Source organism: Pinus tabuliformis, chromosome J (assembly GCF_031772625.1).
Source record: "Pinus tabuliformis cultivar Carrire ecotype Pingquan chromosome J, CPIR1, whole genome shotgun sequence".
Taxonomy (NCBI): domain Eukaryota; kingdom Viridiplantae; phylum Streptophyta; class Pinopsida; order Pinales; family Pinaceae; genus Pinus; species Pinus tabuliformis.
In genome coordinates this window covers 537719084-537746547 of record NC_142295.1, presented here as the reverse complement: position 1 = coordinate 537746547, position 27464 = coordinate 537719084, and positions in this window count along the sequence as shown.

Sequence of the window (27464 nt, the reverse complement as noted above, 5' to 3'; positions counted from 1 at the left end):
TTTTCTTGATTTTAGGAGCTTGATCTTGAGACAACTATAACTCTGTAATTTCGGCTCTTCCGGTTCTGAAATCGTGACCTGCAGTAGCCCTCTGTATCCTTTTTCCAATGCCACCAGTCTGATTGAAATTGGATTCTCCAAGAAAGAGTTATGCACAATTTCCCAAGATGACTTGATTATATACCGTTTTAGAAGATTGAACTTGTATGAAGTGCCACGTGTCACTATTTTGACCTTAGGATCTGAAAAATATACACAGGAAACTACAGTCCGTCTGCTTTCTATACCTTCTTACAAAATTTCCATCTGATGTTGAAAACAAAAGTTATGACGATTTTCCCCAGGTCACCTATTTGGAATGTAATTCGGGAGTCTACAAAAAGGCCAACTTCCTCAGATCATATCTCCACAAATATAGTGTGAAAATCTCTGAAATTGGGACTTGAGGTTCAGAACGATTTCATCCCAAATGGGTTTTGTTTTTAGCATCCGAAATGTCACAGAAAAAAAGTTATAGTGAAAATTCCACAATGACCTGTTTGGAGTAGCGAAACCCTAGAATCCAAAGCTCTAATACCAAATGTTATGGAACCAACTCACAAAATGATAGAAAAGAGATATAAATGCCTTAGAATTAAGCCTCTTTGAGAGGGCAACCTCCTTTACATTACACAAATGAACAATTCTTGGATGATACAAATGACAAGACCTCCTTGTCTAAGGGGTCATAATATAATCAGAGCCGACATAACAATAATAATCTAAGGGCACAATAATAACAATAGTGGGCTTCTATGGGTCACAATAGTGACAATATGGGGACTACATGGGTACAACAATATAATAAGGGGGCTGTACTAATAACAATAAGGGGTTACACTAGTAGTATAGGGGCCTAATATGTTTTTCTTGTATTTTTAAGTAATAATGAAGGAGTTGGTTCTCATATAAATAGATACTTCTCCAATCAGTTTCATTTCATCATCACACCTTACATTCTTTTCCTCTCTAAGGAAGTGTGAGATAGTATTTTTTGCTACTATGGGAAAAATTTGATATTTATTCATGCAAATTTCTTTTGAATGGTATTTTTTTAATGGAGGAATTGTTTTTGGATTGCAAGAAGTTCCTTTTGTGGAAATTTTGCAAGTTTATTTTCTTATCATTGATATTTTTCATGTAAATATTTAAAAGTGGGATTTTTATGATGTCAGGTATAAAGACTTGATTATTTCTGAAATCTTGCTTCATTATTGCATATAAAATTGAGTTGTCTAAGGCCTATAGGGAAAATCTTAGTGTGAAGACCCTATAATTATTTTTCCCTCACAAGTATAATATTTAAGCTTTACATTATAGAAAAGTTAAGGTAAAAAAAGGGCCTCAAAACAAAATTGTACAACCAAAATAAAATTTATAAGAAAAAATAGGATTAAACATGAAATGTAAACCATGGGTAATAATTCATCAATTTTAGAGTAAAAATGTAAAAAGATTAAAAAAAAAATAAAAATAATAAGAAAACTATTTTTTCAACTTATCTCCCTACGTCTTTACCCAAATTTCAAGTAGGAGAACTCGTTGGATGAATAATTCAATTCCACATCCAAGGATTACCCATGTTGCATACTTTTGATGGACTCTGTTACACAAAAAATGAGAAATACATGAAAAAACGTGATTTCAATCATGTTTTTCATGTTTTCGTCATTTTTCATGTAGCAAGGTCTATCAAAAGTATGCAAAGATGGGTACTCCTAGGATGAGGAATTAAATTCCGATTCCAACAAGTTCTTCCACTCGAAATTTGAGTAAAACCATAGGGAGATAAGTTGAAAATACGAGTTGGAAAATTAGCTTTTTCTTTTTTTCCCTCTAAAATTTGATTATTTAATCTAACCTTATTTAATCATTTCCACTCTTATTTTATATATTATATAGGAGACCCATTTTAGACCTCAAAATTTCTCTATTGAAAAGTCTCCATCAATTTTCTTCCCTTGATTTTTTTCCCTAAAGACACCATTAAACCATCATAGGATAAGGCACTATTCGTTGGTGTTTTGATCATCCATAAATTTAATTAAAATTTATCTTTTTTTCTCTCTCCTAATAGCTAGGGAAACCACTATGGTTTCTAGGGTAGATATATGCATAAAAATGAAGTTTTAGCATATGTTTGTGGCTCATAATTTAAGAGTTGCATCTATATATTATATAAGGTAAAATACAACATAGTGCATCGTATAAACCTATTAAATAGGTTGATGTCACTATATTTATTACGACTTATGCATGCCTAACAACCATACAAATAATTTCCTATTTTAACCCTATCCTCTATTAGAATATCTTGGTCCTTTGTTGTTGAATATTATTCTAAGATCTTTTCTTGGGCTACTATATGAAATTGAATGCCTTATCATTGCATATCTTCCAAGCCCTAAATTATAGCAACCTATTTCTTGGACTAGGCACAAAGTATTTGAACCCTAGTATAGAAAACCTGGGCTATCTTAGGGCTTGCTAGTACTTTATCTAACAATAGAAATTTTACTCATCACCTTGAGCCATAACATTAGAATACCTTTTTAGGTGATTTAGGGAATTATCCCTTATGGTATTAATTCACTAAATAATGAAAGAAAGGTTATTTAGGTGATAGTGGTAACCATTTCTCTTATTTCCACAACGTTTGGCCTTGCCCAATGAGGCTTTTCACTAGGCTTTCTACATTTGTAAAAACATCTTTGGTGTTATTGTCGAGTAGGAGTTGAGTCCACCTCTTTGTAATATGAAGTTTAAGATTCAATTTCTTTGAATTGTCTCATCCCAAAGTCAAGGATATATTTGCTCATCTGGAAACTCCATTGGAGGAAAAAATCCCTAGTTCTTCATTGATATTCAAAGATCCCATGTTTGTAGATTGAGGCAAGCATCTTTGAAGGTAGTTTAGTTCACCCCGATGAATCTACAATTGAGGTTTATTTAAAATTCAAGGCAATAGCTCCTTGGGATTTGCATGAAATGTACCTTTCTCTTCTTCAATATTATTTTTTGCTCGTGTTAGTTGATGTGGGATGCATTAATAACCTCCTATGAATAATTCTTGACCCATCAATATTAGCACATTATTTGGGTTCAAGTCTAGATATTTATTTTAGTATCTTGAGGCCTACATGCATCAATGGGATATTCTCTTATCGATAATAATGGGAATACATCAATGTCCCTTGATTGTTAGATATTGCAGGTGACTCCATTGATCTTGCAGGCTAATAATCCAATGATATTTTTTTCCATGCTTGACTTCAAGACATTCATTTTCATGGCAAGGATTGTACCATGGATGAAGACTATATGGTTTAGTGGTATTAATAGTAGCCTACAACCCTTTCAAAATCTTCAAACCAAAAATTTTGTTTCTTGTAGCAGTATGTCAAAGTACCTCGTTCGAATAATAGTTTGCAATTTAGTATTGTTCCAAAAAACAAGTCATCACAATGATTAATACGTGTATTTGTTTTAAATATATTAATAATTCAAGGACATGATTCCGGAGATTTCATTCTCCAACATAATATATTTAGCATGATCATCAAAATTCAATATTTCATCACTCTCTACTATTGATAGTGATTTTTGTACCACAAGGATAATGAATTTGAAAGTGATAAACCTCAAATAGCATCAACAATAGCTTTAGCACTCACAATTTTGTAGCCACAAACTTTATTGTAACCATCACTCAATTCAGTAACCATTGTATCTAGTAGTTACATAATCTATATAATAGTTACAGGTAGAACTGGAGCAAGATTGTTTAATCTGCCTTGCAAATAAATATTCATATAGTGACAAATGGTTTCAAGGTAAATGCCTAGGATGTTAAAGTACATCTAGTCTCTTTCCCCTTATTTATCAAGTCTTCATTGGTAGTTTTGACATAATTCTTGGTCTCAGACTCAACACATCAATAGCCTCAACATAACTTTTGGCCTCAAAATTAGCAAAATATTCAACCTCTTTTGGCAGGAAAAACTTTCCTAAGGTAAGGGTTGACAACCTCACCAAATCTAAGGCAGAATATCAACAAGAAGCATACATTAAAGCAAAAAAACTATGTAAACTACTAAATTTTGGTTTGAGAAGAGTACTTGTAGGTCCTACATTTGATGTCGATCTCGTAGGGTCCAAACCCTCTGCTTCCTCCAAAGCGATCAAACCCGCAAAACAGTTCAAAGAAGCATATACATAGTAAGTAGTTCAAAGTGCATGCATAATAAACATGTTAGATCATCAAGAATAAACATATAAATCATGATATATTATAAATGAATCATAAAAAAATGAGATCATAACATATCAGGAACAAGACAAAGATTATTTATTGATATCAACAAATAGTAGTGGAAGAATACAACTTGATCCAACTGTTGGAAAATCAGAAAGGAAGTAAGTATTTCCTCAATCTTGATAATTACTTGTGATGTTTCTCGTTATTATGATTGTTTATATCTTCTTTATTTAGTTCATCAAGAAATTACCAAAAGCAACAACACATAAAACAATGAACAAAAGATGTAGGCACATGCCATGGAAAAAGCCCCCTCGAGGGGAAAACCTAGTTAAAGTAATTATTCCTTTCAACAATATTCTTTGAGCCTCTTCACCCTAGATCTTGACTAGACCTTCCCTCCACACCAAGTCAGCCTCCAGAAGATTGACCTCTTCCCAGGAACTTCCACTATGCAGCAACTTGCAACAGCTAACAACTTCTGGCAGCAATCCAACTTGGAAGACTTCGATCTCCCAATCCATAGCATGAAACAGAGAGAGAACACCACCAAAATTTCGATTTTACTTTATTCCTTAGGCTCACCCAAACTTTATTTCACTTCGGTTTCCTGGCAACAAACTTTCCCAGCTACCCACTTCACACTTCTTCCCAGCAAATAGATTTTTGCACTTCTTCCGAGTAGAGAGAATTCAAACTTAATGAGAAGTGATGCTCCAAATGAATTCTATGTCCTTCCTTTTATAGGCTTCTTGTGGGGTCGAATAGAGTCTTAGGCTAACTTCATCTTCCCTTAGGCCGACATGGTGTGGAGGTTCCATAATTATTTTTTTACTTAATACTAAACCTTTTTACATGATTCAAAAGCCCAAGAAGGGTCTCTTTAAATGTACAATAATTCTATAGACTCATAATAAATCCTAGAAGTCCTCAATGGATACTTTGACCTAAAACATGGTGACCCAATCATGAAACCCATGCTTTAATAAGTCATAATAATAATAATAATAATAATAATAATAATAATAATTCTTTTCTTTATCCTTTTGACAAGTACATTACATAATGACTGAAGTACATTATTGAAGATCGAACATAGTTAATTTTTCCAACACTCCCTCTTAACTAGGGAGGTATTCATAATTTATATATACAATGGAAGATCTCAAACTATATGAACCCTAAAGACCTTTACGCAATGCAATTCCATGGACTAGATTCCTGACGAGGGCAATCTATCCAACCAATTACTCAACAATTTAGGCACCACAATGCCATGGACAAGATTCTTGACCAAGGAAATCTATCCAAGTGGGACTAAGGTGGACTCAAGCTTTCAACCCCTCTAGGTACCACCAGGCTTACTTGCTAACCACCAACCCAAAAATCTAGGTGTGTGTCCAAAACAGAGCTCAATAATCAAAACCACCTTTCCAACTTTGGGACCCATAAATCAGCACTAAGGGCCAGCAAGATGTATGCCCAGACAATGCTTCACTCGCAAAGCCTCAACACCACTTGATCCATCATATCAATAATAACCAATCTCTCCCAATCAAACTGATTTATAACCAACATACTTTCCTTCGAGAGATTCACCTGTACAAACATAACCCCAATCAATAATATACTTTCACATGTACATAATCAAATACAAACCTCCAGGGTCTTTCAGACAACAAATGCTGCTTCTCATCTTTCCGTAGTAGGACTATTAACTGAATATTTGACATAATATTCCTCAATCATATGTTTTCCTTCCTACTTCTCATGCAACAACATATCCTCCAAAATTCATTCTTCAATTAATACCAAGCTATGCCCTCCCTCTCAACCAGAAAGAACCTCTTTATCCAAAATCCCTCTTAATCTTAGGGAGATCTATTTTATTCATGATTCCTCTAGGAGATCAAATTATTCTTTTCAACATCAAAGAATATTTCATGGATTCCAACCATTTCATTAGAGTTATCATCATCCTCATCATGCTTATCACATCAATAAGCTTCTTCACCAAGTTGAAGACTGTGTAACTGTATAACTTACATAGCAAGTACAACCAAAACTATAGATGCATGATGTTATCCATATCAAAATCATGGAAGCATTTAAACTTTATTCATATCAAATACCCAGACTTACAAACAAGATACACATGCTCTTAAACATCTTTCTAGGGACTTTATACACCCTAGACTACTTCATAACAAAACTCACTACATCTAGGGTTTCAATGTGTCTTCCAAAGGTATAAAATACCTTACTACAACATATAGAAAACCCTAGAAAAAATTCAAAATACATGTATATCTACAAAGAATCTAACAACCTTTAAAAATACATATGTTAGACTTCTCACTAGGGATCCATACAAATCCTATATTTCATACAAAAGAGTTAATCAGGGTCAATCACAACTTAGTCATTGACAAAATTCCACTAGGGTTAGTTCCAACCCCTAGATTTTTAATCAACCATCAATCAACCACTAACATGAACAACTACCACTAGGGTTAATTGCAAACCCTAGATTTTTGAGCAATCCCACAAGTTTCATTCCACTAGTTTCAATCCCACTTCTTCACCCCTATGAGAATCACTCGATGCAATGAGTGCTAAGTGGACTATTCAAAAATCATGAGAAATTATTCAGTTACGACTACCTCTCATGGAAATGGTCATAGATGAATGACTTACTTAATGCAATTGAATCCCAAAATGATATCCTCATCATGCTTATTACATCAATGAGCATCTTCACCAAGTTAAAGATTGTGTAAATGTACAACTTACATAGAAAGTACAACCAAAAAAATAGACGCGTGATGTTATCCATATCAAAATCACAGAAGAATTTCAACTTTATTCGTATCAAATACCCAGACTTACAAACAAGATACATATGTTCTTAAACATATTTCTAGGGACTTTATACACCCTAGACTACTTCATAACAACACTCATTCCATGTAGGGTTTCAATGTGTCTTCCAAAGGTATGACATACCTTACTAAAACATATAGAAAACCCTAGAAACAATTCAAAATACATGTATATCTACAAAAATCTAACAACCTTTCAAAATACATATGTTAGAATTCTTACTAGGGATTCATACAAATCCTAGATTTCATACAAAAGAGTTAATCAGGGTCAATCACAACTTAGTCATTGACCAACTTCCACTAGGGTTAGTTCCAACCCCTATATTTTTAGTCAACCATAAATCAGTCACTAACATTACCAACTACCACTAGGGTTAGTTGCAAACCCTAGATTTCTGAGCAATCCCACTAGTTTCATTCCACTAGTTTCAATCCCACTTCTTCACCCCTATGAGCATCACCCGATGCAATGAGTGCTAAGTGGAATATTAAAAAATCATAAGAAATTAGTCAGTTATGACTACCTCTCATGGAAATGGTCATAGATGAATGACTTACTTAACGTAATTGAATCCCAAAATGATATCTAATATAATGCACTGCGAAAACCCCAATACTTAATTCAAAATGACTGAAGGGAACTCTACATGAATGGTTCATGAGGCACAATACTTGCTAAGGTTTTGAAAATGGGGTAGCAAGCTAAGTGGGCTTGGTTGTGGGGAAAAATCCATAGCTAAGCACACTTGAGCTAGAGATGATCTGGGATGGGTGACCTCCTAGGAATTCCTAGTTACCGGGTGCAAGCCCCGGAAGTGATTATTGACACTATGTGATTCATTCCACTAGTTTCAATCCCACTTCTTCACCCCTGTGAGCATCACCTGATGCAATGAGTGTTAAGTGGACTATTCAAAAATCATGAGAAATTGGTCAGTTACGAATACCTCTCATGGAAATGGTCATAGATGAATGACTTACTTAATGCAGTTGAATCCCAAAATGATATCTAATATAATGCACTGTGAAAACCTCAATACTTAATTCAAAAAGAGTGAAGGGAACTCTACATGAATGGTTAATGAGGCACAATACTTGCTAAGGTTTTGCAAATGGGGTAGTAAGCTAAGTGGGCTTGATTGTGGGGAAAACTCCACAGCTAAGCGCACTTTAGCCAAAGGCGATCTGGGATGGGTGACCTCCCGGAAAGTCCTGTTTACCAGGTGCAAGCCCCAGAAGTGATGATTGATGCTATGTGATTCATTCCACTAGTTTCAATTCCACTTCTTCACCCCTGTGAGCATCACCCAATGCAATGAGTGCTAAGTGGACTATTCAAAAATCATGAGAAATTAGTTATTTACGACTACCTCTCATGGAAATGGCCATATATGAATGACTTACTTAATGTAGTTGAATCCCAAAATGATATTTAATATAATGCACTGCGAAAACCCGAATACTTAATTCAAAAAGAGTGAAGGAAACTCTAAATGAATGGTTCATGAGGCACAATACTTGCTAAGGTTTTGCAAATGGGGTAGCAAGCTAAGTGGGCTTGATTGTGGGCAAAACTCCACAGTTAAGCGCGCTTGAGCCAGAGGTGATCTGGGATGGGTGACCCCTCAGGAAGTCCTGGTTACCGGGTGCAAGCCCGAAAGTGATGATTGAAGCTATGTGGTTCATTCCACTAGTTTCAATCCCACTTCTTCACCCCTATGACCATCACCCGATGCAATGAGTGCTAAGTGGACTATTCAAAAATCATGAGAAATTGGTCAGTTACGACTACCTCTCATGGAAATGGTCATAGATGAATGACTTACTTAACACAGTTGAATCCCAAAATGATATCTAATATAATGCACTACAAAAACCCCAATACTTATTTAAAAAATAAAATTTCAACAATATCTTCACAAATCTCAAATTATCATCATATATCAGAGATTACTACTTCAACTAAGGTTCAACTCCAAAACCTTAGAATTCCATTTTCACAAATTCAACAATCTTACACAAATCTTAAATCATTATATTTCAAAGATGTTACTTTGACTAAGGTTTAACTCCAAAACCCTAGAATTACACAATCTCAACAATCATTAAATACACAGATCTTAGATTGTTACATTTCACACTAGATAATGTCACTACTATGATTAAAATACAAAACCATAGATTTTTCATTTTCAACAATCATCTAATATATTTCAGGTTGTTATATCACATATACTAGACAATTTTACTTCACTAAGGTTTAGTTATAACACCCTATATTTCCATATATCATCATCCTAGAATGACTTCCATTAAATACTAAACTTCATGACTATCAATGACTTGGTCAACACATATCTTGGAATTCATAACCATACATAATCATATCATATGTCCAACAACATTAATACATCTTGACCTATACCAACCTAGGATTTCAACCAAAAGGACATATCTATATATGCCTAGATTTCATCATCATGTAAATATATTTTATATCATGTGTTAGTGAAACCCAACTTCACAACAATATCAAATAAGAGTTAGACACACAATCATTTTTATTACACTAGGGATTGATCAGATAAACATACACATACCAAGGAAAACATTTTTAAGATAGTGTAAGGGTCTTTCTCACACATTCCACCAAACCCCAATGAGTTAGGGTTCCAATGTAGAATCAAACATTCCACCAAACCCTAATGAGTTAGGGTTCCAATGTAAAAACATAGCAAAGCCAACATTACCAAAACTTCAAAGGTTCAGGATTTTAGAACTCATCATTCAAACCTAACAAGTTAGGATTTCCAGACCACACCAAAATCCCAAACAAGACATCAATAAAATTTCAACTAGAATTTCACATTCACCTTAAGAAACTTAGTATTTCAGACATTCATATTAGCATAATCTTTGGTTAGGGTTTTCTAGAACCTGTCTATGATTCTACATAGTCGATCAAGAATATGAGTGGGGTGGGTAGATTTATCAAGAGATGAATCACCCAAACAAGAATCACTAACATTCAATACAGCTTATCATAAGAAAGTTAGGAATAGATCATCAAATGAATAATCCTTTCAATTAATGTATTCAAATCATTCCTTTGTTTCTTGACTAACCTTGTCTTGAGAGATCCTTCTTCTTTCATATGTTTTCCCTAGTCAAGACAGCAGAGGGATAAAGGTGATTAGTATTTAATATAATAAAAAATAAATGAGTACATGAACCCAAATTTGAAAAGAAATGAGATACTTATCTCTGAGAGTTGTTGGGAGCTCCCTCCAAAGCTCGAGGGGAACCTACAAACTTAAAGAAATACAAAAATGTATTTTCCAAAGATATGTTAAAAACCCATAAATTATAAAACATATAAAACAAATTATGTAAAGTAAATGACTTAATAGTGTAAGTCCCTAATGTCGGATTCTTTAGGCTTGCCTTTCTTTGAGTCTCCTTCTTCAACAAAGTTGGCTTGATCTCTTCCTCTCTTCTTATTCCTTGGATTCTTGTAGTAGTCACTCTTATAGTGACCTTTATTATGACATTGATAGCACTTTATCTTAGACATGTAAACTTTATTCCTTCATCCATTTGATATCTTTCCTTTATGGTGAGAAACATAAGAATTCGATACTTCTTTGGGATTAACAACCATTGAGATCCTTAATTATTCTTGACTACGTGTGGTCCTTAATTCTTCAAAGGTGGGAGCTACCTTCCAACTGTTGAGACCTGAAGCAAATGCACCCCAACAGAGTGGCAATCCTAATATAACAATGATAAGAAATTCTTTTTCTGGAATAATCTCATTGATGGCTAAAAGATCATCCTTGAGTCTAGCTATTTTCACAAAGAAGGTTGCAACAATATCTTCTTTAGTCATCTTCGTATTCCTCAGCTCATTATTCAAACTTGCTACTTGACCAATGTTATTAACATCTTTGACAAGGCTTCATACATATCCTGAGCATGATCGATGTTAGCTATGAATGGGACAATATTTTATTTTATCCCTTCTAACATTAGAGTCATAGCCACCAATTCTAGATCCCTGAATTTCACTTTGTCGACATCACTGGAATCTTCAGTAGGCTTCTTTACATTTCCTTTTACCAAATCTAGCCTCTTTCTCTTCTCAAGGATTAGGTCAATCCTCTTCTTCCAGGATCTAAAGTTACATTCTCCTTCAATCTTTTTCTCACCCTTGATAGAGTTAGACATCCTCTTCGAGTATAATAGAATCCTTCCCTGAGATAGGGTTTATGAATGGATCTACCTTTCTTTCCTTCTTCACCAAAGCTCTAATACCATGTTGGAAAATTAGAAAGGGAGTAAATATTTTCTTGACCTTGATAATTACTTGTGATGTTTCTTATTCTTACAATTATTTATATCTTCTTTCTTTATTTCATCAAGCAATTACCAAAAGCAGTAGCACATAAAAAAATGAACACGAGATGAAAACACATGCCAGGGAAAACCCCGCCTCGAGGGGAAACCCCAGTCAAAGTAATTATTCCTTTCAATAGTATTGTTTGAGACTCTTCACCCTATACCTTGACCGGGTGTTCCATCCACACCAAGTCAGCCTCCAAAAGATTGACCTCTTCCCATCAACTTTGACTATGCAACAACTTGCAACGGCTATTAACTTTTGGCAGCAATCCAACTTGGAAGACTTCGACCGCCCTATCCAGAGCACGAAACAGAGAGAGACCACCACTAAAATTTTGATTTTCGTTGACTCCTTAGACTCACCCAAAGTCAAACTCGCATTCACTTTAGCTTCCCGACAATAGAATTTCCTAGCTACCCACTTCACACTTCTGCCCAACAAACAAATTTTCACACTTCTACCCAGTAGAAAGAATTCAAACTTGATGAGAAGTGGTGCTCCAAATGAATTCTATGTCCTTCATTTTATAGGCTTCTTGTGGGGTTGAATAGGATCTTAGGACAACATGATATTCCCTTAGGCCGACATGGTGCAAAGGTTCCATAATTCATATTTTACTCAATACTAAACCCTTTTACATGATTCAAAAGATCAAGAAGGGTCTCTTTAAATGTACAATAATTCTATAGACTCGTAATAAATCCTAGAAGTCCTCAATGGTGACTTTGACCTAAAACATGGCAACCCAAGCATTAAAGTAATGCTTTAATTAGTCACAATAATAATAATAATACTTATTTTATTTATTCTTTTGACAAGTACATTACATAGTGACTCAAGTACATTATTGAAGACTGAAAATAGTTACTTTTTCCAAGACCAACCACAACACCAATGAAACCTTCCTCTTGATCTTTCCATCCCAAGCCTTAAAGATCACCTCTGAAGCATGTGAAAAACTATGTCATATAATGGAAGATGAACATCTCTGCAAGGAAACAAGGGTTTCCTATGATTGGGAGTGCAGGAGGCACAAGGAAAGTCATACTTGATATGGGGAAAAAAGGACTATAATGTCGATATCCTATCTCCTTCTATGATTTAGGCCTTCCCATGAGGTGTATAAATACCACCAGAAATTAGTTGATTAATTTAGGCCACGGGCTCCTGTAGGTGGGCTTTCAGTGAAAATCGTAAAATCCACCCAAGAAATAGGAAATATTTTCATATTTTCATATTTAAAATTATGTACGCGGGTTCTATATTATGGTACCCATGTGTGTGTACACTTTTGAAAGGGAAGAGTCGCGTATGGAATTGAAAATATTATTTTTTAATAAACGATCAATTCTAAATGGGAAAGGGTTTCCCAAGGCTATATTAGAGCATCATAACTACAAGAGTGTTTAATTATTCTATAACAGATGCCCCCTAATATACGAGGTCAGAAGGGGTACATGATGGCCGGAATGTATTAAGTTAAAAGAGAGATCATTTAAGGACCTAAGAGGAGATCTCCAGATTCCACTCCACTGCATACCTGTAGAAGGAATAAGAAAGAAGATTCATGTTTGAGGCGGGCATACCCATGCTTAGAGATAATAAAGCATGTTCGCTGATCAAGTACAAAGCAGATCCATCATGCGTACATAAGTGTACAAAGAATACTAAAGAATACATAGTGGATCATCTGAACATAGCCCCAAAGGAACACATTGGAGCTATGTCTCAATACCACATATAGAAAGAAATATAGTCAATGATGCTTGAAGAATGTGCGATCACTGATTCTGCATAACTGATCTTCATAATAGTACCATGTCATATAGGTGGAATAGTGGTGCTGCATAAACTCAGGTGTCCACATATAGAATGTTGATGAGATGAACGACAACATATAAGGGTGGCTAGTAACACTTGCAAAAAACTAAAAGAGCTAACAAGTGAACTAAGATGTTGACAAAACATAAGGTCTTCACCTACCATAAATGGTAGATTTCTACACTATCGGAATAAATGAGTTAAACTTGACCATGTGAGAAATCATTTAATTACCGGTCATTGATGTATACCATTAAAAAATGTGAGATAACTCACCAATAATGATGATGAGAGTCAAGGTACCCCAATACAATCTAACAATTGAAAATAAATGTGTTGAAGTTGAACACTTGAGAGAATCTATCAATCAAGATACATTGATATATTATCACTGTATATAGCGAAGGAGTCTTCCACTGATGACTGCAAACCCTAAGGTACTAAAAAGGAATCTAGATCTTGTTCCCAGAGAAATGAGTTGGAGTCGATGGGAAAATATACGCTAGAAGGAAGGCATTAAGGCATCCCACATCTACCAATGCCAGTGTAACCTCTTAGAGTCGGTCTAGTAGCCCTCCACCAGGGATCAAAGCTCTTTGCATTCCATGATTAGGTGTCCCATCAGTGTGATCATGTTGCATTCCGTTAGGCATGCCATAACCCCGGTGGAGGGAGTTTGTGTCTTTTATTCCCCTCCTGTTTGGCATTGCTGGTTCAGGTTTGTTTAAGTAAATAAAATCTTCAAAGGGTCATTCCTCTTGTTTTAAATTTCGAAGTCTTAGGTCTAGGGTTGAGCCAATTTTTGTCTTGAGAGGTCATAAAGGACCAGCAGGCCAGAGGGATGTCCTTCATAAAGCATCATTTCAATAATTCTCATCATTGTACAGTTAAATTATCACCTTGTTTTCAAAACTCTGTTTTTGAAAAACAAAGGTCATTATCTCGTTTTTGTAAAAATTGTAAATATTTCAAATTCTCCAAATGTTGAAGCGCAGCCTTGGTCTCCTTTTCCAAAGCATCTTAGAAGCCATCCCTGCAAAGATTTTCAGAAGAAATCATCATTTCAACCAATTTTTTTCAAAGAAAGGAAACCAGAAGTCAGAGCCAATTAATTCAAAAAGTGTCAACACTCAAACATTATAAAGTGGGCTCAAAGGCGCGCTACGCGTTGAGAAATGGCGTGCTACGCATCAGGGAAATTTCCCAGTTTTTCATCTACAGCTCAGGACAACGCAGCTTTTGACTAGTTTTGACTTTTCATGGGATTTTTCACCCTCTTTGATGTAACTAATGTATTTTCATGATGACATGACACTTTTTTACCTATTCTAGAAGATTCATTCATAAAATAGCAAAAATTAATGAATGAATTGGTTTCCTAACTTATAGAGGCAAGTTGTTTTGATTGCCTAGATTGTAGTGCTCAGTTTAGAATTGGTTGAAACAGCTCCTAGGATGATGAGCTCGACCCCTAGAGGTAAGGGAATGTGTTAGCTTGCCTATATTATGTATTTTCTTAGTCATTTTCATGGTTGGACTCTTGAGGGATAAGCTTAGACTGTATTACTCTTTGTATCTCTGCAATTTTGGCAAAGGAAAGACCAGGGTTTTGCAGCACTATTTGGGATTCCTATGGTGATTTGTGTTGATGGTGTGTTTCTCTCATGTACTTGTAAGTTTTTTATGTGTATCATTTTCCTACTCTTCTCTTCTGCAAATTAAGTAAATGAAGTGTTATGGTATAATTCATGGTTTCTATGCTCTGCCTTTAAGTTTGCTTAATATCTATGTTTTCATCTGTTTAAGGAGAACTCCTGATGGTTTCTTGCTCTCCTTATCTCCTCACCAGTCATACCTATCCATTCACTTCCTTCAAAGGCATCAAGACAATCTCCTACCTTGCCCCAAAAATACCTCTGCAAAAACTGTGTCTCATCCCCGCACCCAAAATTGTCGTACTCAGTTTTCCAACAAAACCCTAAAAATTTGAAATCAAACTTTCCCTATCAGTTTACTAGCCTAAAATCAGTGTTCTTTATTGGTCATCTCAGCCCTTTGAAGACCTTTTGCCGAGATAGACCCAGAGAGAGCCCTCTCCTGTCCTCGTAGGGCTAGCTACGAGGCTAAGTGGTTTGATGTTGCCTTGGATTTTGCCTTCTTCAGCCTGAGGCCAAATTCGAGCGCTAACATAACCCACAAGCCAATAATTTGGAAGAACTCTGACAAAAAGAGTTGAAGTAACCATTCTGAAGTACATTTATGGTGTACATAAGATGTGGCTAACGCACAATAGAAACCCTTTGAACCAACCAATAATGAGAGCTAACAAAGAGGCAAGGAATCCACCAATAGGGTCAAATGGAAACCAAGGTACTGCATGAATTCAAATGTGTCATAATGTAAGCTGGTGTCAAACACAAGGGAAACCACTCAGTCAAATACCCATGATACTAATCAATGTTAAGCACAAGGTCACCTATCAATGATGTAAATAGGGCTAGGGTGCGGCTCTAGGCCTACTCCCAAAGAATTTGTTGGATATGATAAGAGAAAACCCACCAACAAGAAGTCAATGGAGACCTTCTTAACTAGCATGAGCGAAGGACCAAATAACTGATGTGACACTGAAGATAACATGATAGACTCAGTATGGCTGACTCAAAATGAGTCAAGGGACACCATATAATGGTCGACACATGTTGAATTCCCTTGAACAAAAGAATGACCCATATCTGATTCTATGGCAGTATAGAATAACTTTGTATAAGATTACAAAGCAGGAAGCATTAACAAAATCTCCATATGATTGGAAGAGATAACCAACTGGAGGAGGACTGACTCAAGAACTAGGTTATGTCTCTCCTAAAGTCAAACTAAGTCCCATCCCAATGGAGGAAATATTTATTTGTGAGTGCTTTGTTCAAGGGTGACATAACCGACTCTTGTTGCCACCAATAATGGAAGTAAATGTCTCATTCCTACTATTTTTGGAATATATGATTTTTTTTGTCTTCTTCATGTTTAAAGCTTGAAAAAGAATAAAAGAATGTGTATAGTATAGTGGAAAGAACGAGCGTTAAAGGCAGGTGCACTAGTACCTGGGACTAAAAACATTCCTATGCTCAATGCAAGGTGGTGAAAAATTGGTCATCAACACTCAAAGGAATGTTCTTTACATGGATAAAAGGTGTCAAGTTGCAGAGGCTAATGAATGGATGATTTAAAATTGCAAAAAGGTCATAGTCAAAAGTGGCTTATACATGAGTCCAAATGAAGCTGACATAAGACCAAAAAGGTTCAAGTAGCTAATATGCAATGCAGTAATACAAATTAACATATGAGAGCCTCTAGGGCATAAAGTCAAAATAATAGCAAAGAAGAAGAGAAATAAGGCTTCATCGCAAAGTCATGGCAGGAGTAAAGAGGACTCTCGATCTTAAGAAATTCTTGTAGCATGGGAAACATATGCTAGTGAGGATCTAACTAGGAAGCCCATATAAGGAATGAATCTACCATTATGTTATGATTTTATAAGGCGATGGGTGAAAGTGGTTTGAACACTGCAACATAATGGGGTCAACACTATGGAAAAATATCGCAGTAAGAGGTTAAGATGCATAATGCAACGGAAAATGTGATATTTCCTAACCTATATGCTAGCGACGAAAACAATATCTTCCATGATAGGTCTACGATCATGGAGTTGAAGTGCTGAGAAAATGTCACAAAGTCTTCATTTACTCTAGAAAAAACCTCCCCCAAAACTTCAAGCCAAAAATTAGAAAGTTCATGAAATAATAAAATTTAAACATTATGAACTTTATAAAAGTTGGTTTTTAAGGTTTTAATTTAAAAAGACATTTCAACTCACCAAAATTCACTTTAAATTACAAGTGTTGAGAGCTTGAGAGCTTGGGAGAAAAATTTGGGCAACTCCATTTCACTATTTCCTCAACCAATTCGTCAACCTAAGGCTTCCAGGTAATTCTAAATCCATATTATCATCCAATTCATGCATTTTGAATAGTTTCAATCGATTTTTCAGAGTAGTAACTTTAATTTTGAATTTATATCTGTGTGTACATGGGTTGACCCTTTGAAAATTGCGTATAGAAGGCCCTACATGCATGTTTTCAAAGGAAAAGACACATGTACACATGACTATCATTTAAAGAAGTTACGTACACATAGAAATTTTTTAAACTTCTGATTTTTAATGGATGGATCCTCTTAAATTTGTAGGATGTCAATTTTTTGGAAGGATAGGGAGGATAGTGAAGTTGACAATGAGGTTTTATAGGATCTAATGGCATTGGTTGCGTTAAGAAGTTGTAGATTTCTCAAAATTTTCATGTCGTCAAATATGAAAACCCAAACTCAGTTGCTAGAAATTCTTGTCCATTACTGGGATCTAGAGTAAGAGGTTTTCGTGAAAGATCAAATGCCTTTACAAATTGATGTAGAATATATTTACTTCATTACAACAATTTCTTGAAAATGGGATGTACTTGTCCTGAAAGAGAGGGCCCAGGGAATAGATATCTACTGTACACTAGGGATATACAAGGTCAGATCTCAAATTCCAATCAAGAATGTGAGAAGCCTGCCAATCAAGGTCATCCTCGTTATCATTATTAAAGTGGCATGTTCAACAACTCTACATCATGCCTCTCGACCTGCCATGTTCTTGGCAGTAGAGTGCCTTCATCCGAAAGTCTTTGATTGGTGAACAAGGCTCTTGACCTATATGAAGAAGCAACTGTCTTCAATGAGATGAGGGAAAACAAAGAATTTCAACTATGGTAGCAGTTGGGCCTCAAATATGTCTATTTTTCTACCATACAATACCACTATTCATAACCTAAATTCCTATATTTTTAACTCATTTCATACCATAATTTCACAACTTGTCGTCAATTCATATCTTACACTTTGTGGTTGATTATCATTAGTTTTCTTAACTTTTCAATGATTAGAGATGAATTTGCTATGATTTTCTAATGATGGTTTTACCAATTTCATTTACCACAAGTATCCATTATCGAAATTCTTCATCAAGGAAAAATCTACAGTACTAAGTACATAATGTAGTACAGTATGCAGAATTCCTGTAGGTGAAAATATAAATTTTGTGATCAAATTGAGAAGAATATCAGGATTCTAAGACGCAGGTTTTATTCCAAATACCCTCATTGAGGTAACATGAAAACCATTTGGCAAAATTCTTCATCAGGAATAAGTTATGGTTAGGGGAGTATTACGTACAGAATCCCTAGGCTTGAAAGAATTCACATTAAGTACAGAAAACCTTTGTTTGACGATTTTAGCGACCAACCATGCAGAGGACCACGATTGGGACAGTTGGTTGTACCCTCTAGAATATTTTCATTTGAATTATCTTTGATATGTTCTTTTACTCTACTTGGCAATGACATCTAGTTAAATCTTTCGCATTACAGAAATAGGTCTCCTTATGAACAACGAGGAGTCGGTTTCATTGTTCGTGCTAAGATCAAGATCAACTCAAATATGATATTTCTGAAGTTGTTCACGAGATTTCATACAACCTAACTCAGCCACAACATTATATGTTTACTTTTCTCAGTTAATTAGTTGCAATTGTTTCTCCATCAGCTGAACTCTATATAATGCCTGATGATTTTTGTATGTGGGAGACCTGAAAGTATCATATGCATATATTTTTAGAAGATTTATATGCTTAGAATACATTGGAGACTGGCATATTTCTTGTCTGAATTAATTATCCATTGAATCTTAATATAATTCTAGTTCCGACCTTTATTTCATGTAAGTGTTATGATTTTTTATTTCTAACTTATTGAGTTAGTTTAAGACTTGCTCCGGGAAGTGGCAAGGGCCCATGACAACCTGGAAACGAGTCATGTAATCATTGTATATTGTAGGAAGTATTTTTTTTCTTCTGAAATTTGTAGAGTTACATTTTGATTCAAAATCATTTTCCGAATAGATGTCAAATTTATTTTCTTCCATTTTGTACTTAAATTACTTGCTTTGTTTTTCTTGAATCTGGAAGAAAGTATTGTCTTTGAGCCTTTGTGAACAAAGGAACAATGTTAATTAATATTTCCTGTGCATGAATGATTCCATAATCACATTTCTATAGTCAAGAACACTTAGAAGGACGCTTTCCAATTTCAAATGAATGATAAGCGTGTTATGGGCTTAATCTATTGATTCGAATTGGATTTTGTCTTTGTTATTTAAAATCATGTATGCTTAAAAATAGCACAGAATTCTTGTAGCATTGTGTTTCATATGGAATATCCAGAAATCGTAGAGGTAGAATGTTATGCATTAATGTAAGTTGAGTGTTAATATTTTAGGAGTTGTAGCATAGCTCTGAGATACAATAGAACTGTAGTATAATTGTGATTAAAATAGACCACAAGTTATTGCTCTTTTCATAGGAAGCTTTTTCTGAGTTTATTTAGATTAGTTTTGAATTAGAATGTAATCTCTGACTCTTGAAATATTTCAATTCTGAGTTTTTTGAGTTAGGTAGCATAGAAGCATTGATTTAAGTTGGTATTTAGTTTCCTTTGAAGTCTTTTGAAATTGAATGTGTGAACTAGATAGGATTGTTGAGAAATGGCAACAAGAAATTCCAGTTTAATTTGTCCTTGAATTAAACTGTGAATTAAATTCAAATTCTATTCTCATAGCAACTTAAAATAGTTAAATTAAGTTTATAAAAATTATTTAACTTAGGAAATTCGAGTTGGAAGTCTTTTGGAAGTCATGTATATGTTCTCCCTACTTTGTAGGAATCCAATGTGATTTAATTGTGAGTTGTAAAGTAAAAGAATTTGTTTCATGAGTTAGTTCAGTTAAATTAGTTCTCAAACTGATTCAGAGAACTAATAGTGAGGTAACAGTCAATGGTGACACCAATGAACTCCACCAGTGCTACTTTAGTTAACTGAATATTTACTTATCAGAAATTCATGCATGTTAATTATGAGAAAGACCGAGTTGAGACTATAGTGTAGGGACAATGTAATATTTGTTTTTTATTTTTCTGAGTTGCAATGATAGTGCATGCATTCATGAACTGATCCTTAAGGGATTGCGCTATTTTTAGAGGCTTTATTTCCCTCTAAATTCAAGATATCATTCATAGGAATTACACATTGGAATAGAGACTTCGAGAGCTTGTGAAGAGGCTAAGATTTGGCCTTAAGCTTTGTTATGAGTTGGAGATTGAATTTGTTGAGTGTTGGGATTGTTCTAGAGAGAACAAACATTGCAATTTCATCTTGATTTTCTAGATTAATATAAAATAGATAGTGGGGTTTTTAGTTGTGGCCTTCCCCAGATATTTATTTTGTTATGTGCCTTTGACTCTCTTCCTATATTTATTATTTATTTACTCGATATTTATGTGCTTCTGTTGTAAAGAGTATAAATAGATTCTTGTCTCTTGCTTTAGAAAATTGCATTAGCCTGTGAATCTACATGATTTTCTACAAGGATTGAGGAATCAGTTTGAGTTCTCATTAGCTTATCTTTGGTTTATAAACCCCAGGGATTGCTTGAGAAGTGGTTGGTATTACTTGTGTAGTGACTTATATTGCTTGCACATTAATTTGAATTGCCTATGTAATGATTCGTATTTCTTATACAATGATTTGTATTACTGGTGCAGTGATCTATATTACCTATGCAATGACTTGGATACTGTACAATGATTTTTGAGTAGCTCATGCAATGATTTTGAATTAGGTTTCTATTAGTTTGGTTTGGAAACATCAGTAGTGTTAGTTGTCTGTTTCATTTTTGAATGAGTTCTTGAGTTAAATAAGTCATAGTTGAAATATAATAGTGATTTGATTATTCAATGAGATAGATTAGATTCCAGTAAAATAGGTTTCTTCACTCCAGCTTTTCTGGATGAGATCATTAGATATAGGAATGGGGTATTTTGTACTTCATGATGTTAGTGTTGAGTCACGAAATGGGTATGTAGTTACTATTAATCTCATCATCCTTTTCCTTTATTCTTATCTTTTATATATCTTAATGCGTTAATATATTGAGGAATTATGGTAAGAAATGAAGGAATTATTTGCAGTTACAATTTAGCTAACTTTTACCCTTCTTTATGCAGGAAAACAACAAAAGGGACAATTGTTGTTCCCTAACGAAGGAACAACAAAAACCAACAAGAAAAGGAAGGAACGCGGCAGTTGCAAACAAGGGTAAAGGCGAATCAGGAGGATCAGCACGAGAAAGGAAAGGATGTCTGAAGTTAGAAATCGGTTGTGAATCCCTCAGGATTGAGAGATCCTGAGGGATCGCATTTACCATTTATCTTTTACCCTTTCTGATTATAAAAGGAGATGATTGTAAGAAGAAAGGGGGGAATCTATTTTATTAATGGAATTGTAATTTTAATTACAGACTCTCGTTGTTGAGAGAGCACAATTATATTGTAATGTTACTTACATTCGATGATTAATACATAATTGAAGTTGTTGTTCCCTTGCATCATCTGAAGTAGCTTAGCAGTGTTTGCTGGTGGCTAAGGGCCCAACCTCTGGTGGATTTAACTGCTTTCTTGTGTTATATTCTGATTCTTCTAAAGTTTGGTTGGTTTGATAATTTCTTGTTTTTGTGAGTTTACTTTATTTGTTGTTCGTTACTTTCTTGAACTGAAATAGTGTATGCTCTGTTTATAAGTTACAGTGCTGTCAATTGATTCCAGTTATGTTTATTACAAAGAATATTATCTAGATAGTGAATCGCATTGATGTAATCAACTGTAAAGAGTTTGATTATTGCTATTGGACTCTCAGATTGATATCGTTGCTATTTGGATTATTTACTAGAGATTGTGTTTGATTTGGATTAAATCAGTTAGGAAGAGATGAGTTATTGCTACTGTACTCTCAGCTGATGCCATTGCTAGTTGAATTGCTTGAGTGAGGATTGATTACAATTTCGGTAGAAGATCGAGTCTTGAAGTCTAGATGTTATATTTCCTTTGATGATTGCAATTGGAGTTTATTAGATGCATCCGTTTACTCTTGTATTTAAAAATCTATACTGCAATTTAGGAAACATTACTCTCTGAATTAATAGCAGCCACATATTGTGTACTTTCTTGAAATAAGAGGAATTGCCCGGGTTGATAATTAATGTGGGATAATTAGGAGTTTTAAAAGGCACCTTTTATCAATCAACATTTTGGCATCGTTGCCGGGGAGAGTGTAGCCATTTACAAAGAGTGATGTATATCTGATAATTGCTATTGAGAAAGAATTGGGTATTGAAAACGGAATGTAAGAACCTACATAACGAGCAAGTAAAGTGCTTGCTCCTCCGCCCGCTTTTCAGCACAATTATAGAAAACTAAGGTAGGTATTTGATGCTTGTCTATTGAGAGGGAACTAGGTGTTAGTTTCAGTCTTTGAAGTTTTCCTCCAGTGAAAAACATTCTCTTACAAAGTGATTTTAAGGTGTCAAGGTCAAATTTTTTCATTTCAGTGAGTCTTCAAGTAAAATTTGGTCACTAGGTATTAGGTCTAGGGTTTGTTTTCACTCCTTTCAAAGTTGTCCAAATGTCGGTACATGTCACCATTCAGCTGATTGTACCATCATTTAGAGGGTTTTCATCATCATGTCAGGTTCCAATGGGTCATTTTACACCTTGTTCATGCTTCAGTTGTGCCTAGGTAAGGTTCATTTCCCTCTCCTAGGGTTTTGAAGGTGATTTCTCTTGGATGGTCAAATCAACAAAAAACTTGTATCATGATGTTCATACACCTTCCCCTATCCTTAATTTACCTTATTAAACACTTCCCATCACTGATATCCCTCAAATTCCTCATTTTCACACAAACCCTAGTTTCTTGCTACAATTTGACAATTTTCTAGGCTAGGCCTGTGTTTTGCCCTTTTGGACCCCTTCCCCTCACTCAATATTTGAAATTCCACTTTCCCATATTTTCTAACATCCCTCCCTACTTCCCAAAATTTTCTCAAGAATTTAGAAGCCCCTTATCCCCTTCATTTCACTTCATTTCGACAAATCCTCTGTTCCACACATTGGGATAAGTTTTACTCAAATGATGTTTCTGAGAAAGAAAAGATGAATTTGGAAATTGTGAGAGAGGTTTTTGTCCAAAATAGACCAAGGAAGAAAAACCTCATTCACTTTTTACACAGGTGTCATGGTTGTAGATAATTTTCAAAAATACAGTTGCCTCGGGAGGGTTGCTGCACCTCTGGAGTGACTTTGGGAAAATCACGATTTCTCCTATCTTGGTTGGCCAAATGACTTGTTTGATGAGTCAAATGATAACTAGACACAAATATATTTCCAATGAGCTATCATGAGCTCAATTTGGAGTTGAGAAACACCTTCAAAAGTTAACTGCAACAGCACTCTACCTTTAGGTAGCCTCATTTTGCATATTTTGAATAGTCTTGGGAGATTTGACTTTTGACAGAGAAAATGAACTCAAAAATGAAAAATTCAAGTTTTTTTGGAAATTAGACTCAATAATATTTCCAACGAGCTATTTTTCACCCAATTTGGACACCAGGAAGGCCCTCAAAACTGGTCTGCAAAAAGGTGCTATGCACCTGGCAAAGTTTTCCTTTTTTAATTTGCACTGGCGCTACGCATCTGGCAAGCCAAGCCCCAAAATGCTCCAAAATCACTAAATTTTCCTCAGAACTCTCAATTTACCTCTTTGCAAGTAATTACATTTATATTTCTTTTTGAAAAGGGTTTTCATCAAGTCTTGGTGACTCTTTCACTTATAAAATTAAAACCCTAGTTTTTATCATCCTCTCCCTTGTTTTACTTACCTCATCTTTGCCATTCATCCCTCGAAAAAATCCCATTCACTCTCCCTACATCATCAACACTATCCCTAAACCCTACCCCCATATAAATCCTATCCCACATATACCCTCTTCCCACACATAAAGCTCCCAAACCCTATCTCACATACATAAACTTTACACTATCCTTGAAATCCTATTCCCTAAATTCCCAAAAACCTAGTCATCCCCTTCATACCCTATTCCCTCAAACCCTACATCACATCAAATCTCACATATCCTTGTCTCATCCCACTCATTCCATTTCTTTTGAAAATTTCTTCATACTCATCATTCACCCACACTACCTTTCTTTCCTCACTAGCACTTACAGTCAATCAAGCCACTGGACAGTGATTATGGAGATTTTGTCCTTGTGGACCATGATGTGACACAAGAGGTGAGTTTCATGGACTTGGATGCTCAAAATCCAAGGAGTGTCAAAGATTTGATCATCAAGGAAAAAGATTTGTAATGCAAGGACAAAGAGGCTAAAGGCCAAGCTAAGAAAAGTTTTGAGGAGCAAGAAAGAGCAAGAAAAACTCAAGATCTTGGCTGAAGCTTCATTGGCCTAGCATAGCACCTAACATAGATCACTCATGCCAAATTTCAAGAAATTTGGTAAAATTTTTGACATTTTTGAATTTTTCATGGAAAAAACAGGTTTTTCTGGCAGGTGCGTAGCGCCACCTGGCACTCGCTTTTGATGGGGACCTCCATTTGAAGAAAACTTGGCATTTTTGGATTCCTTATGAAAATTTATGCATGCTCAGAAATTACTAGGAAATTTTGACAAGTTTTGGACCTCCAAAAGGGCCAAAAACACCCCAAAAATGCCCTCTTTGCCACTTTTTGGCCACATAGGAAGCAATCTTGGGAGATTGCAATTTTTGAGGGGAGAATGGACTCTAAATCAAAAAATTCAAATTTTTCCAGAAAGTAGACTCATAGAGCTTTCCAACGAGCTATCCTACACCTGATTTGGACCTAGGGAAGCCTTCCAAAAGCAGCTTGGAAAAAGTGCTACACATAGAAAAAATGGCACTACGCACAGGATGAAAAAGTGCCAATTTTGCTCAAAAACTCCGTTTTTCGCCTAGTTTTCTTCTAGTTTGACTTTTTCTCTATTATGGTCAAATTCATGATGTAGCATGATGTAAATTGATGTACTATGATGTAAAAATGATAAAAAAAATTGACTTGATAAGGTAGATACCTCAGTTGTAGGTGGTTTTGAGTTGAATGAATAAGTTTCCTAGGCTTTAGTGGCAAGCTGTTCCACTGCCTATTTTTGTGTTCCTAGTTTAGATATGGTTGAAACCACCCCTCTTCTCATGGATTCGACCCCTGATGGATAGCACAGGTGGTTTGGAGGTCTATATCATGTGTTTTTCAGTCATTTGTAAAGGTTGGACTCTTGTGAATGCTTTGAGCATTATTGTACATCATCTCTGCAGTTTGGCAAGGAAATAGACCAGGGTTTGCAGCATTTTGTGGGATTCTTGTGGCAAGGTGACTTAGTATTGTTTTTCCTTCTGTGATTCAAGTTATCATGTGTTTATGTGTGCCATTATCTCTCTCTTTTCAGCTTAACTAAATGAATCAAGTATAAAGGTGGAAATCATTGATGTTGCAGTGCTCTACCTTAGGGTTTGTTTAGCTTTACATGTTTTCTACTGTTTGAAGAGGACTCATGACATTTCCATGCCCTCTCCAACTCCTCACCAGTCTTAAGACTCTCCATTTCACTTAATTCAAAGTACTAAAGCACTTGCCTACCTCGCCCCATAGAAACCTCTGCAAAACTGAGCTCATTCCCCGGACCCAAAACTACCTTTCACATCTGATCTAGCAAACCACCATAAAACTCAATCAAAATCCTCTGAGCATATACCTAGCCTAAAATTAGTCTTTATATCAGTCATCTCAAACTTTATTGGCCATATTTTCCTGAGATTGACAAGGAGAGATCCCTCTTCCGACCTGGTAGGGATAGCTACCAGGTTAAGCGTGGTTTGATGTTACCCTAGACCTGCATTTCTCAACCTAAGGTAGATTTAGGCCATAACACTGGGTATTAAAAATAGAAGGTAAGAACCTGCATATAGAGCAGATAAAATGCCTACTCCCCCGCCCGCTTTCCAGCAAAGTTGTTAGGAACTTAGGGTAGAGATAAACATTTGAATTGTTTGCATGAATGACTAAGAAGAAAAGACCTGAAAACAATCCAATTCCACTACCCAAACCTGAAAAATCTAAGGGACCAGTGACCCTTGGATGATCAACTTTCATAGATTACATCTTAAAGAAAGCTAAATCTCAGCCATCAGTGGGTCCCCGAAACGTTGCTTCCAGAAAACCTATTGTCTCCCTTCAGGCCACCGGCTCACCATCTGTAGCCTACGCTGAGGTCCACAGCAAAACGGTAGGAACTGAGAAGGGTTTTCAAGAAATTGAAAATTCACGCCAAATTTTCTCACAAGAAGGGAATTCTTGTAATATTCGTGAAGGAGGAGGAGAAACAGGGGAAACAGAGGAACCAAGATCCCCTCAAGTAGTAATCGAGCAAGGGACACCCAGTATCCTAGACCAAGGGAGTGTTGTTAAGATCATTTCCAACCCTTCTAGACATCCTAGGAATAACTCACAAGCTCCAGAGATCTCTGAAGGGTACTGGCATATATTTGATCAAATGGCCAATAATCTACAAGCACCCCAGACCTCTACATTACAGTATCCCATCGTTGACACAGTTGTCAACGCACCCATGAAAGTTATCCCTCTACAAAATATTCCCACCTTTCATGGACTCACATCAGAGGATCTAGATGCATTTCTATTTGAATTTGATGTATTATGTCGGGGTTATGATTACACCACCGACCCTCAGAAACTAAAGTTGTTTCCCTCTATGTTGAAAGGAGCAGCCCTGCGTTGGTTTATGGGACTAGGTGGGGGAACCATAAATGATTGGGATCAAATGAAAATCGATTTCCTTAAAAAATATCAGGACTATTGCAGATTTAGGGAACTGAAAGACGAAATATTCCAAATGGTAGCAAGACCTAGTGAAATGTTGGAAGAGTATGTGGAGCGTTTTCAATATAACCTCCAAAGGTCTCCCTATGCAAATCTGCCTTTTCTTTGTAATGTGCTAAAAACTACAATGATTAAAGGGATGAAAGAT